The 15085-nt window shown below is 36.4% G+C and overlaps 1 long non-coding RNA gene across 1 annotated transcript in view; it reads right to left on the bottom strand.

Moving 5' to 3' along the window:
• Nucleotides 1-15085, bottom strand: part of LOC105470418 (uncharacterized) — a 122535-nt gene that overhangs the window by 43988 nt on the left and 63462 nt on the right. Inside the window, exon 3 of the long non-coding RNA XR_011620365.1 lies at nt 3221-3335. This is a non-coding gene — a long non-coding RNA (uncharacterized lncRNA). The remainder of the gene's footprint in view (nt 1-3220; nt 3336-15085) is intronic.

The raw sequence follows: 15085 nt of genomic DNA, 5'->3' as shown, positions 1-15085 counted from the left end.
ATTTTATAGAAAAGTAGATGGAATCGTAAAAGAGGAAGATACGATGTGAACAGAATAAGACAGTCAGAGAAGCAAGACATCTCTGTGAAACAAGGAAGAGAATAACCAAGGTCTTAAGTGTTCTGTGGCTTACTAGCAGCAGGATAAAATATAAAGATACCCTTTGTTTTGGAATAAGAAACTAGAAACAAAGTGTTTCTTGTGTCATCTTCAATCAAATTCAGAATACAGTGTATCCCTGGTTTCTTTTTCCAGATCTTCATTAGTATTCAAGAAATAAGTATTTATTTTGTAAAGCACAGTCATTAAAGAAAAGAAAGCATGAAAAATGGCATGGAAGGAAATATTTTCTTATTTGCTTGCATGAGTAGCCACGAAGGAAAAAAATAACTCAATAAATTTTCAAATGTTTGGCTCTAAAGACTTTTACAACACATAGAAAATGAAAAGGTATTCCAAATATTCACATGAAAAGCTCACTCTAAATGCCCAAATCTTTATGTTACCCTGATTCCTCCCAACCCTTCTTTTTAGTCATTTACTGAATTAGATAGGTATATCTTTTTAAGACAGTTTCTCAAATAAATGAATTTACTGACATTATATTCAGTTAATACTATACTCACAAATGCATTTGGATTGTTGTTTAATTTAGCATGCTTTTAGCTGTAAGGAACAAAAACCTTGTCTCAAGCAAATTTAGCTATTAGAACATGTATTATCTTACATAACAGGATGTCTGTATATAGGGAAATTTAAGGACTGGTTGATTTAGCAGATCAATGACTGTAACAGTAGCCCAGGTTTCCTCTTCTCAGTTCAGCTGCGTTCACAATTAGCACCATCCTTAGATATAGTGTGATATGGCTACCCCAGTTTCCGGAAACATGTAATCATGACAATGTCCAGAGACATTATTTCCTCCTGTGGAATTTTAAAGTAAGGAAAACTCTTTCCAGACACTCTTTTAAAAATCATCCTTTAATTTCATTGGCCAAAATTGGTTTATGGGTCCATGTCTCAGAGTCAGTAAGATTACCCTTAATCTAATGGGTCCACTACAGAAACTGGAGTGGTGATTAGCTTTTCCATAGGCACATGGCTGGATTAGGAAGAGGAAAATATCTGGAAACAATTTTATAAAGAAGAAGAAGATTTTATATAGGAAGAAGAAAAGAAAAAAATGAAAGCTAAATAGAAGCCAACAGTGCCTTCCACATGTACATGTGTTGCCTGGACTTTTAAAGACAAAAGACACATAATATTTCTGCAGCTTACATAGTAATACTAAAGAAAGGTTAACTTAAATTGAATATATGAATAAACAGTTCATGTTTGCATAATCTTCTTCTGAGAAACCCAATAAAATCCTAAAAGCTCAGTTTCTGGGAAACTCATTTCTTAAACATTTACTTGGGCATCCTGTTTTTTTCTTGCAAATAGCCTGCCTACACAGATCCTTGTAATAACTCACTTATAATAATGCAATGCTGTCAGGCAGTTAATTTCATCAGCTTCCCCAGGAAAGAGAAATCATGACCTGGTGATGCTGGTGGCTCCTGGAGGTCTGTCATGGCACTGTTTCCCCTGCATGTTCATGAGAACCCCCACACATATCAATCATCTAGTGTCCCATTTTTGTCTTGACAACTGGTTATTTACTGTTATTAACAGTTCCCTGCTAAGGTGGTCACAAATAATTAATGTTTCAGTGAGTGAACTCAGTGTTAGGACTGAGATTGAAAGGATAACACCCCTCACCACAGTGGTCACTTTAAAAGACAAAGATGAATTATCTTTTATTTTCACACAGCATGAGACTAGAGTGGCCATCAAGATTTAATGAGATCAGAAGTGACATCAGATAGTAATGACAAACTACTATTAGAGCATGAGGAGAGTATCATTCAATCTGCCTAAGAGATACGGTGATACTATTCACAGGTCTCTGCCTGTTTCAGCTTTTTGTTTCACCCTAGTCCCACCACTGGTAGGAAGGGTGTCTTTAAATTCAATAGCTCACAGAAGTTCTTCTATAAAAGCTGATGGATATTAGCAAGACGACATGGTGTTTTTGTTTGGTAGGTTCTCCATTCTGAGAAATACAAGAATTGATGTAACATAGAAGCTGCCAGCTTGGAGCACGGGGCATTGCAACAGGATTAAGTTGAGACAGAGGAATACACAAGGGGAAAGAAATCAAAAGGACAGGGGATTTCTAGTGCCTGTGAGAAGGTTTGTGCAGCACTGAGAAACAAATATTTAAGGTAAAGTATAAAGAAAGGTATATGCCCTGCTTTGGATCCCCAGTCAGTCATAAAAAAGAGTAGATTTTTTTTTTTTTTTCTGATGATGAATCAAGTCTATGATCCTCTGAAGAGCATAACAAGGGTACACATGCTATAGGGAAACTTCACTCAGAATTCAAGTTTGGGCTACTCCCAAAGTTAAATTCTGGCTCCAGAATCAAGGATAGCATAGGCAGCTGGCTTCCCCTTCACTCTTAGGGAGACACTTCACCCTTACGCAATCTTCCTTGGTTTACATAAGGAATTATGTTTACTCCATTATCTAAGACAAAGAGGCAAATCAAAGCTACGTATTCCCACAGACACTCTGTAACTCACCTTAGTTCCTGAACATTGGCCATATGACAGCTTTAGTGTTAAGCCAGCCACAATGCTATCATCTTCATCTTTTTTATGGAAAGGGAAAATAGAAGCTTTCAAAGATTCCCTGTTAATCTCTGAGGAAAGATACTTGAAAGTCCAGCTACAGTGCCGTGTCATAGGGGACAACAGTGGTCTGTGGGTCTACGTGCGCTAGATCTCTTCATTTAAAATAATATTTTAACTTCAAATTTGTACCAGATCAAAGGTAAACTCTATTACCTAAGAAACATTCACTGGCATGTCTTCTGTCCATTCAGTTGTTATCAAATACTTATTAAGCACATACTGTGTGCCAGGAATTGTTCTAGGTGTTGGAGACACATTGTTAAACAAAACTGGCCCTTTCTACAACTAAATGATATTTAAAAAAAAAAAAAACCCACAGTGATGTTATGTCTATATCCTTTTCTATTTGACTCATCCCAAACATGTTTTAGTAAGAAAACCATGTTCAATGATAAAACATGTTATACAGTATACATGCAACAAAATAGTCCAAGTGACAATAGATTAATTAAGCAGGCTTGGTAGGGTATAAGTAAACTTACAGTAAAAGGCCACTGGGTGATCTAGGACTACCTTTCCAGAGCCAGATTGAGGCATTTCCATTTCTTGATGAGGAAACAGATGAAATGTATTTGTATAAGATCATTCAGCTGCCACCTGTTGGAACAGAATTTGAAACGGTTTATTTTCTGTAAGGTTAGCCAAGAGAAAGGATGAGAGAGAGAGAGAGACCCAAGGTCAGGCTAGTAAGTTTATTAACCTGCCAGGCTGCTCCCCCAGTCAGAGGAGGCAGCCCTGAGCTTACAAAATGAGGGGTTTACATGGGTGAGAGAGAGCCTGGGGTTGTCAGTTAACTTTACCACATAACATCTCGTGACCGGCTTACAATATAGGAATTTACAAGAGAGTGTAACTTCGGTTTATCCATGTTTCTGGTGACCCCCCCATGCCACCCGCAGGGCTGTAAGCAAGTGTGGTAACCTTGCTGTAGCACCTAGATAAGGGTCCAGGAATGCAGCTCCTGTGTTCAGGGTAAGGATCAGCTGCATTGCAAGTGGGTGGGGGAGTGGGTGGTCCTGGGGCAGCTTGTCCCTAACACTTTCCACCTGAGACCATGCCCCTGCAACCCTTTACCCCTTTCTTCCGGTCATCCCCTAATTTCTTCACATTTGTCCATAACTGTCTGAGCAAGTATTAGCATACTTATACAAAACTGCTGTGATTTTTGAATAACAACTTAAACTTAAAGATCATTAGAATAGAATAGGTCAGTTGCAGTTAAATATCACCTGAATCAAGTTTAGCTCCTCAGGTTGTTCCAACTTTGAAATATAAATTAAACACAGCAGTTTTAGTTCATGCTAAAAAAATAAAAAATTTAAAAAAAATACCTTTCTGGATATATTCCACAGCCAGTCCAAGCAGCTACTGCCTCAGGCTTCTAAGTCTTTGTTAATTTGTTTCCAAAGCTTCTACCTAAACCCAGACCCTTGACCCTTGACTTTTTCTTAAGACCTGAGACAGTCTTCTCTGCTTTCTTTGGCACCTAATTACCCATCCCAGGAAGTTAGTAGCTGCTGTTAAATTAAGTTTAGCCTAAAGCTACCTCCTTACATATTTTAAGTTCAGCCTAAAAGTTTCTCTGTACATCATGAACTATAACCTAAATGGAGTTGTATACAGAGTGTAACCTACTCTTGTGCTAATTACCAAGTTTAGGCCAATGTGGCCAACTGTTGAAACCCTGTTAAAATAAGACGAATGCCAAGCTGTAACCATTCTGGCTGTTGTACCTCTCTTCCATTTTCTGTATGTCACTTTCCTTTTTCTGTCCATAAACCTTCTTCCACCACGTGGCTGGGCTGGAGTTTCTGAGTCTTGTCTGGCTCGGGAGGCTGCCTGATCTGCGAATTGTTCTTTGCTCAATTAAGCTCTGTTAAATTTAATTTGGCTAAAGTTTTTATTGTAGCACTGCCATCAAGTTCATATTCACCTCTGGATTGCATCTGCTTTCAAATTTGAGGATGTCTTCGGCCAAAAGCAGTTCATTCTTGTTTTTAATTTATAGGTCAATGGTTCTCATACTCCAACATGCATCAGAAGCACCATGAGGTCTTTGTTAAAACACAGATTGCTGGACTCCACCCCCAAGAGTTTCTGATTTAGTAGGTCTAGGGTGGGGCCTAGGAATTTGCATTTCTAACAAGTTCCCAAGTACTGCTGATGCTGCAGGTCCAGGGACTGCGTTTTGAAAACCACTGCTGTAGTTCAGTGATTCTCATTCCTGGCTATACATTAGAGTCCTCTGAAGAGATTCTCAAAATAGAGATGCTTAATTTCTTCAGAGACTCTGAAGGTCAAAGTTCAAAGGCCAAACTGTGGTGGGGCCCAAGAAATATATTTTTAAAAAATTCCCAGATGTTTCTACATCTATGAGAATAGCTAAAATTTAAAAATTCAGAAAATTCCAAATGCTGGCCAGACTGTAGAGAAACTGGATCTTTCATACTTTGCTAATGGTATTGGAGAAAGGTACAGTCAATCTGGAAAGTGGTTTGATAGTTTCTTAGAGAACTAAACATACACTTCCCATATGACCCAAAAACTATACTCCTGGGCATTTATTGCGAATAAGTGAACACTTATGTTCACACAAAAACCTGTATATAATAGTTCATAGCTGTTTTATTTGTAATAGCCAAAAACTGGAAACTACCAAAATGTCTCTCAATAATTGAATAAACTGTGGTACATCTATACCAAGGAATACTACTCAGAAATTTTAAGAATGAACTATTGATACATGCAACAACTTGAATGGATTTCAAGTATATTACGAGGAGTTAAAAAAAAAAAAAAGCCAATCTCAGAAGTTCACATATTGTATGATTCCATTTATATATTATAACATTTTTGAAATGATGAAATTATAGAAACGGAAAAGAGATTAGTATTGTCAGGGGTTAGGGGTGTTGGGGAGTGGGAAGAATGACTATAAAAGGGTCACAAGGGAAATCACTGTGGTGATGGAACAGGTCTGTATCTTGATTTTGGTGGTAGTTACGTCAGAGGAGTTTGAACCAGAGTGACTCTATCTTGAATAGGGGCTGGGTCAAATAAGGCTGAGACTTACTGGGCTGCATTCCCAGGGGACTAGGCATTCTAAGTCACAGGATGAGATTGGAGGTCGGCACAAGGTATAAGTCACAAAGACCTTGTTGATAACACAAGTTGTGATAAAGAAGCCAGCCGAAACCCACCAAAACAAAGACGGTGATGAAAGTGACCTCTGGTCATCTTCACTGCTCGTTATATGCTAACTATAATGCATTAGCATGCTAAAAGACAATTCCACCAGCACCATGACAGTTTACAGTGCCATGGCAATGTTCAGAAGTTACCCTATGTGGTCTGAAAAGGGATCGTGCCCACCCCTTTCCCAGAAAATATATGAATAATCCACCCCTTATTTAGCATCTAATCAAGAAATAACTACAATTAGGCAAGCAGCCCATTTCACTGTTCTGCCTATAAAGTAGCCATTCTTTATTCCTTTACTTTCTTAATAAACTTGCTTTCATTTTATTCTAAGGACTTGTCCCAAATTCTTTCTCGTGGATCAGGACCCCTTTCCAGTAACAGTTACAGGAATCAGCATATATATGAAAAATGACATAGAACTATATACATACATTGTACCAATGTAAAATTCCTGGTTTGGATATCATATCGTAATTATGTAAGATAGAACCAATGGAAGAAACCAGGTGAAGGGTGCACGTGCCTTCTCTGTACCTCTGTGTAATCTGTATAACTTCCAGTGAATCTATAATTATTTCAAAATAAAAAGCTAAGAAAAAAATATATATCTGTTGTCAGCAGCAGCCAGGGTTTGGAAACATTGTTTCAAGCCTGTTTCTTTCTTGAGGTCCCTACACAGCTCTGCCCACACCTGGCTCAATCTGTGTTAGATTGTTCCCTCTTTTACAATTACCTAAATTGACTGATCTTCTACATGCTACTACAGGGAATTAATTGGTATCATCTGTCAGGAGAGGCAACTAGGCTGTGTCTATCAAGGTCCTTAAAAATATTCACATCCTTTCACCCAGTGATTCCACTCCTAGCAACCTATCCTAAGGAAAATACCAGAGATGTAACCAAAGATTGTCCGCAGTTCTAATCACAGCAGCAAAAATACTGAATGTAAACAAAATAGTTAAATAAATGTAGATAAACCTATATGCTAAAATGAGGCAAGCTTTTAAAACAAAGTTCTTGAGAAATTTTTGCTAAGTCTCATAAAGTATGATATCAAAAATTACATATAGATTTTGTTCCCAATTACATTAATTTGTATTTGTGAAGGAAACACACCAAATAGTTAGCGGAGTTTGTATTTGAGAAGGAAACGCACCAAATAGTAAATGGAGGTACTTTTTGAGGACTTAATAAGTAATTTTGAATTTTCTTTTTACAACTTTTTCTGAAGTTTTTGATTTTGTATGATGAGCATGAGCTTTTATAATATAAATAATGCTGCCCAAGGCAGGTACGAATTAGCAGGCACATCTACAGGCTTTCAGAATGTTTACAAAAGAAAACATTGTCCCTGACCATATACAGAAACATAATCTACTTCTGTCCAAACTTTATACCAGGCTCTTTTTGGAAATCTCTCAAATCTCTCTGCCGACATTATCTCCCAATCAGACCATTACTCCCAAAAGTGTGATCGAGGCCCTTTCCTCTGGCTATCCTATCACTCCTCTCTCAGTCTATGCCCCCACCATTCAGCCATCTGCTACCTGGACAGGATTGCCTCCCTCCATTTTCTCAGATGTGAATGTATTAGAGTTGTTTAAAACAGGAAAAGGGAGGAGTATTTTCTGGTATTATGTAATTAAAAATTCCATTTAGTTGACAATCTTTCAGCAATATTCCTATAACATTTGGCTGCCAATAAAAATTTCTTTAAATTGATATTTTCAATGTTTGTGATTTCAAAATACATTTTTAAGTGCCATGGTATTTTGTTATCAGCTTTCTTTTTCTATAAGTTTCTTTCTGGCAGTTTGAACTATTCTAATAAAGTGCTTTAATTACAAAGAGTATTTTTGTTTGTTTTACTTTTCCTGGATTCAAGCTTTATTTTTAAAAAGGAGTAAAACATGAAGTTATCTTTATCTCCTTAATTTGATTATATTCTACCTGTCAAAATATTTATATTAATCTCATTAAAATATGAATGCATTTTTATGGTGCTTGATTTTACAGAGTTCCCTAGAGCTCTTTTAAATGTCTTCCTTTGTATATTTTCTACATTATAGATCACCACAGTGCTGTCCTCCACACTGCCTCTTTCATCTCAATAATCTAAAAATCTTCCAGTAATTACAGTTCAGAGATATGCTTTCAGTTGAAGTTCTAAGCATCACAATAGTCTCACTCTTTTATTTTAACCCTTTGAAAAACAGACATATCCAAAAAGTGTCACAGGGTAACCACCAGAGTCCCAAATTCTAATTCAACCCTCTTAGTCATGCTGTCAGCTTGGGAGATAGCTTGCAGTCAGCATTTTCATGTATAAACTGAAAACACTGGACCAGATAAACCTCCAAAAGCAGTTGATGGGTTGCATTCTGTTTGTTGAATTTAAGATACTTCTTAGCCATGTATAGCAACACTCCCATCATTGCAATCCATTTCTTAGCAGTACTGACATTGAATAGGCTTGTTTTAGAAAGTGAGCACAGATCAGAGACACCTGGGCTTCGAATGCCAAAGCCTAATTCCTACCTATCTACTCTAAAGGCAACAGAAATTTTTGTAAAATAATAGATTTCAACCTTAAATTCAAATTTCCTCAAGTCAGCTCCATAGTTTCAACCTTGTACAGAATTTTACTAGTGTAAGGAGTCAGGGAACCAAGTCTTTAAGGTAGTTTGGGGCTAGTGGACAGTCATTTGACAAGACTATGATTAAGCTTCAGTGAATCTTGCAACACTGCAGGTGAACAAACTTAAGGAGACTGTCATTACAAGCACTACAGTGACTGGCCTAACGCCTTTCTTTGGTGATGATTGAAAATTAACTGTGAGACTCTCAAAGGAGGGAGAGCCAAGAGCCTGCAACTGACAGATGGTTAACTTAGACTGCAATCCAGATCATATTTTTCATTTAAATCTGAAAAACTTAAATATTCATTAAAAGTGAGTTAAAATTGAACATTTTCATGTGAAGGAAAACAAATCAGATTAATAATAATCCCCAAATCAAATTATGGAGCTTATTATTTATGCAGAGCAGCAATTTGTTGACTACATCTATTAATATAAGGAATGAATTATTAATTAATAATTTTTAGCAAGCATTTGTTGAGTATCTAGGTTGTCTATTGCTCTGTTAGAATGAATGTAATCAAGAAAGCATTATCTTTGGGTTTGTACCCAGAAGAGGGATTGTTCTATTTTTGTGTGTGGTATGATAGGGGTCCAATTTTATTCTGTCGCATATAGAAATTCAGTTTTCCCAGCACCATTTATTGGACAGACTATTCCTTCCTCAGTTGTCCTCTTGGTATCCCAGTCAAAAATTAGTTGACCATATATATGCTTGGGATTATTTCTGAGCCCTCCACCTGTGGAGCAGAATAGAAAGTTCAGGGTTTTTTTTTTTATTACTATAGCTTTGTAATATAATTTCAAATCAAGAAGTGCGATGCCTCTAACTTTGTCTTTCTCAGAATTGCTTTGGCTATTTGGGAATCTTTTATAGTTTCATATGAGTTTTAGAATGTTTCTTCTATTTCCATGAAGAATGCCATTGAAATTTTGACAGGAATTGCACTAAATCTATGTATCACTCTTTACAGTATGAACATTTTAACAACATTAACCATCCCAATATATAAACGTGGAATACCTTTTTATTTATTTGGGTCTTCTTCAATTTATCTAAACAATGTTTTATAGGTTTCAGTGTGTAAGTCTTTCACCTCCTCGGTTAAGTTTACTCCTAAGTATTTTTATTTTTTGATGCTATCATAAATGGGATTGTTTTCTTGATTTTTTTTTTCAGGTAAGTCATTATTTCTATACAGAAGTTTATGGAAAGAGCAGTCCCTTTTCTGGGTACATACCCAAAGGAAATGAAATCACCACTTCATAATGATAGCAGTACTCTCATGTTATTTCAGCGTTATTCACAATAGACAAGATATGCAAACAACTGAAGTGTCCAGTAATAGACAAGTGGATAAAGAAACTGTAGTGTAGATATATGATGATATATTATTCAGCCTTAAAATAAAAGTAGATCCTTCCATTTGCAACAACATGGATGTAACTGGATGTCATTATGCTAAATGAATCAGCCAGATACAGAAAGATTAATACTGAATGATCTCACAATATATGTGGAATCAAAAACAAAACAAAACAAAAAGTCCAATACAGAGATAGAAAATAAAACAGTCGTTACCAAGGGTAGGGCAAGGAAAGGAAATGGGGGGATTTAGGTCAAAGGATACAAAGTAGCAGATAGATAAGATGAACAAAACTACATGAGAAATATATTTTAAAATATTGTATTGTATTTGGGATTTTTGCTTAAAAAAGTGGATATTTGATGTTCTTGCCACAAAATAACTGTGAGACAATGGATATGTTAATTTGCTTGACTGCAGTAACCATTTCACTCTCTACATGTATTTTAAACATCATGTTGTACACTTTAAATATGAACAATAAAATTGTTTAAAAGCTGAAGAAAAAAACACATTATCTATTCAATCAGTTATTTCTTTTTTTTTTTAATTTATTTATTATTATTATACTTTAAGTTGTAGGGTACATGTGCATAACGTGCAGGTTTGTTACATATGTATACTTGTGCCATGTTGGTGTGCTGCACCCATCAACTCGTCATTTACATCAGGTATAACTCCCAATGCAATCCCTCCCCCCTCCCCCCTCCCCATGATAGGCCCCTGTGTGTGATGTTCCCCTTCCTGAGTCCAAGTGATCTCATTGTTCAGTTCCCACCTATGAGTGAGAACATGCGGTGTTTGGTTTTCTGTTCTTGTGATAGTTTGCTAAGAATGATGGTTTCCAGCTGCATCCATGTCCCTAAAAAGGACACAAACTCATCCTTTTTGATGGCTGCATAGTATTCCATGGTGTATATGTGCCACATTTTCTTAATCCAATCTGTCACTGATGGACATTTGGGTTGATTCCAAGTCTTTGCTATGGTGAATAGTGCTGCAATAAACATATGTGTGCATGTGTCTTTATAGCAGCATAATTTATAATCCTTTGGGTATATACCCAGTAATGGGATGGCTGGGTCGTATGGTACATCTAGTTCTAGATCCTTGAGGAATCGCCATACTGTTTTCCATAATGGTTGAACTAGTTTACAATCCCACCAACAGTGTAAAAGTGTTCCTATTTCTCCACATCCTCTCCAGCACCTGTTGTTTCCTGACTTTTTAATGATCGCCATTCTAACTGGTGTGAGATGATATCTCATTGTGGTTTTGATTTGCATTTCTCTGATGGCCAGTGATGATGAGCATTTTTTTTCATGTGTCTGTTGGCTGTATGAATGTCTTCTTTTGAGAAATGTCTGTTCATATCCTTTGCCCACTTTTTGATGGGGTTGTTTGTTTTTTTCTTGTAAATTTGTTTGAGTTCTTTGTAGATTCTGGATATTAGCCCTTTGTCAGATGAGTACATTGCAAAAATTTTCTCCCATTCTGTAGGTTGCCTGTTCACTCTGATGGTAGTTTCTTTTGCTGTGCAGAAGCTCTTTAGTTTAATGAGATCCCATTTGTCAATTTTGGCTTTTGCTGCCGTTGCTTTTGGTGTTTTAGACATGAAGTCTTTGCCCATGCCTATGTCCTGAATGGTACTACCTAGGTTTTCCTCTAGGATTTTTATGGTATTAGGTCTAACATTTAAGTCTCTAATCCATCTTGAATTAATTTTCATATAAGGAGTAAGGAAAGGATCCAGTTTCAGCTTTCTACTTATGGCTAGCCAATTTTCCCAGCACCATTTATTAAATAGGGAATCCTTTCCCCATTTCTTGTTTCTCTCAGGTTTGTCAAAGATCAGATGGCTGTAGATGTGTGGTATTATTTCTGAGGACTGTTCTGTTCCATTGGTCTATATCTCTGTTTTGGTACCAGTACCATGCTGTTTTGGTTACTGTAGCCTTGTAGTATAGTTTGAAGTCAGGTAGCGTGATGCCTCCAGCTTTGTTCTTTTGACTTAGGATTGTCTTGGAGATGCGGGCTCTTTTTTGGTTCCATATGAACTTTAAAGCAGTTTTTTCCAATTCTGTGAAGAAACTCATTGGTAGCTTGATGGGGATGGCATTGAATCTATAAATTACCTTGGGCAGTATGGCCATTTTCACGATATTGATTCTTCCTATCCATGAGCATGAGTTATTTCTACAAATATTCCTATAATCTCTATAATATTTAAAACCTTGTGGTAGATAAACCATGAATCTTAAGTAAATAACAATAATAACAATAGCTTATAATTATAAAGTATCCTACCACAATTAGAGCATCATAAACATATAAATTAGCCCATTATTCTTTCCAGCAACCCCATGAAATTGGTAATATTATCATCCCCATATTACAGATGAGAAAATTGAGGCATAGGCTGTTAGGAGCCATGCCCAGGGTCTGGATCCCAGATCTATTATTTGACATAAACTCTGAGTTTTAAGTTCCAGCATTTTAACTATGACAATCCAATATAATAGTTGAATTATTAAAACATAAATTTGCCATTTTTTATCAAAATGGATGAATATCATCAATTAGATATAATTCAACGATACAGGTTTGCATGCATGAAATAAGAGATTAATTCTCCTAACAGGGCTATAAGAATTTAGAGGTAGTAGAAACAATTCAAACAGTTTGGTATTATCAAAGAACACTTAATGGAGAAGGTGGAAACTGATCTCAGTTTTAAAGGGTAGAATGTGAATAAAAGAAAAACCAGGAAGGGTTTTCTAGGTGACAGGATGACTTATACCAAGCCAGGGAGGTAAGAATGCATGCGTGTCTTCTATAAGTATTGACATTAATTTGATTTCTGCTATGGAGTCTTGATACTTATCTCCTGCCTAATTTCCTGATTCCAGGTACCCCCACAGTACCACTACCAACTAATTTGCCCTAAACAGGGGCACATGGATTTACTTGTGCCCCCGCTCCAAAATGTATATGTTGAAGTCCTAATCCCTAGTATCTCAGAATATGGCCTTATTTTAAAATAGGGTCACTGCAAATACAATTAGATAAGATGAGGTCAGTAAGATGGTCCTAATCCAACATAATCAATTGCCTTATAAAAAGGAAAAATTTGGACACAGAGACATACACCCAGGAAGAACACATGTGAAGGTGAAGGCACGGATTGAATAAGCAGCACAGAGGTACTTCTACAAGCCAAGGAATACCAAAGATTAGGGAATGTCAAAGAATACCAAGGAATACCAAATCACTAGAAGCTAGGCAAGAAGCATGAAACAAATTTTCTCTCACAACCTTCAGAACAAAACCAACCTTTGACCTGAGACACCTTGATCTGAGAACACCTACTTCCCAGAACTGTGAGATAATACATTTCTGTTAAGTCACCCAGTGTGTTAGTCAGGGTTTTTCAGAGAAACAAATCACATAAATGAAACTATGTAGAGATGTACTATGAGGCATTGATTCATGTGATTATGGAGGCTGAGAAGCCCCATGATCTGCTCTCAGCATGCAGGAAACCCAGGAAAGGTAGTGGCTTAGCTCTTGTCTAAACCCACAGGCCTGAGAAGCAGGATCAACAATCTCAGAGGGCAAGATAAGATGGACGTTGCAGTTCAAGCAGAGGATGAATTTGCCATTTCTCCATCCTTTGGTTCCAAGTCCTCAGCAGATTGCATGATGTCCACTCATACTGCTGAGGGCAATCTTTACTAAGCTTACCAATTCAAATGCTAATCTTTTTTCAGAAATACCCTCACAGATACACCCAGGAGTAATATTTTACCCGCTACTTGAGCATCTCTTAGCCCAATCAAGATGACACATACAATTCACCATCACATTTGGTTTGTGGTACTTTATTATGGAAGCCCTAAGCAAACTAATACGAGGGAGAAACACAAAAAGCCTGCTTGAGTGTTCTCATTCTTTTCTCCCTTTCTCCACAGGAACCCTGGGAAGATGTAGAGATTCAGAGAAATTCTTCTGGCCTCCAAATTCTGAGCCTCGGTCAGCACCTCAGTCCTTCTCTCAATTTTTTATCATAATGAAAACTTGGCCATTAGTCCAAACACTATTTTTTAGACATTCTGATTTTTGCATCTTCCAAGTGACACATGATCACACTAGATCTATGTCTTTAGTCATTTCTTTCCTTGTGTTAGCATTTTTATCTTCCAATTTAAGAATTGTTTATAGACCATACAAATATGTGAGACATTATTTTATAGTAACATTTGAAATATAATGTTATTATTTCAAATTTTATAGATATAACCTATAAAATATAGATATAGATATACCCACTTCTAAATATAACCACTTTAGATCTTTTAGAAAGAATGTACAATTTCTTGAGACAATTCCAAGAAAATGAAAATAGCTAATGTTATTTATGCTTGTAAAAGATACTTTTTAAAGCAGATTTACATGTGTTACCTCATTTAATCCTCACAACAAACTATGAAGTAGTTTCTATAAATTATAGTGAAGACAGTAAGGCACAGAGATCAAAGTCATATAGCTACTTTGTGTTATAATCAATAAAAAAAGTAAACATTTATGAGTACTTACTACATATGTAGAACTGTATCACCTGGTTTGATTAGTTATCTTCCTTAATTTTACTTAATCTTTGGTAGCATTGACCAAAACTGTGTGACTAACATGTTATTATATGTAACATGTTATTGCATCTTTTTTCCCCCAGATAATACAGCTAAGGCATAGAGAATTATTTTGCAATTTGTCCAGTTCACATTGCTAGTAATTTGGGGGATAATATTTTAGGCCTGTGTTTGGAACGTGTTTTCTCTTCCAAGTTAATTATATATATTACACAGTCTCACACATCTTCATAAGTCTTTTTTTTTTTTTTTTTTTTTTTTTTTTTTTACCTCAATCTTCCTACTGGTGTTCCCTAACCACTCCTGTAAACAGAGCCCCACCCAGTTCTTTGGATCCAGGGTAATCTCAACAAAGGGCAAACATAAGAACCACTTTATCCAGAGCCAAGCAGCCAGTCTTCAAAATTGACCTACTGCTTTTCTTACTGGTTTTCTTCTCTGGTCTTTTATTCTGGTTTCAGAAACCAAGCTCATTTTTTCTTTCTTTGTAA

This window comes from Macaca nemestrina, chromosome 2 (assembly GCF_043159975.1).
Source record: "Macaca nemestrina isolate mMacNem1 chromosome 2, mMacNem.hap1, whole genome shotgun sequence".
NCBI classification, from domain to species: domain Eukaryota; kingdom Metazoa; phylum Chordata; class Mammalia; order Primates; family Cercopithecidae; genus Macaca; species Macaca nemestrina.
Note: the sequence above shows the minus strand (reverse complement) of the source record. Positions and strands in the feature narration are given on the sequence as shown.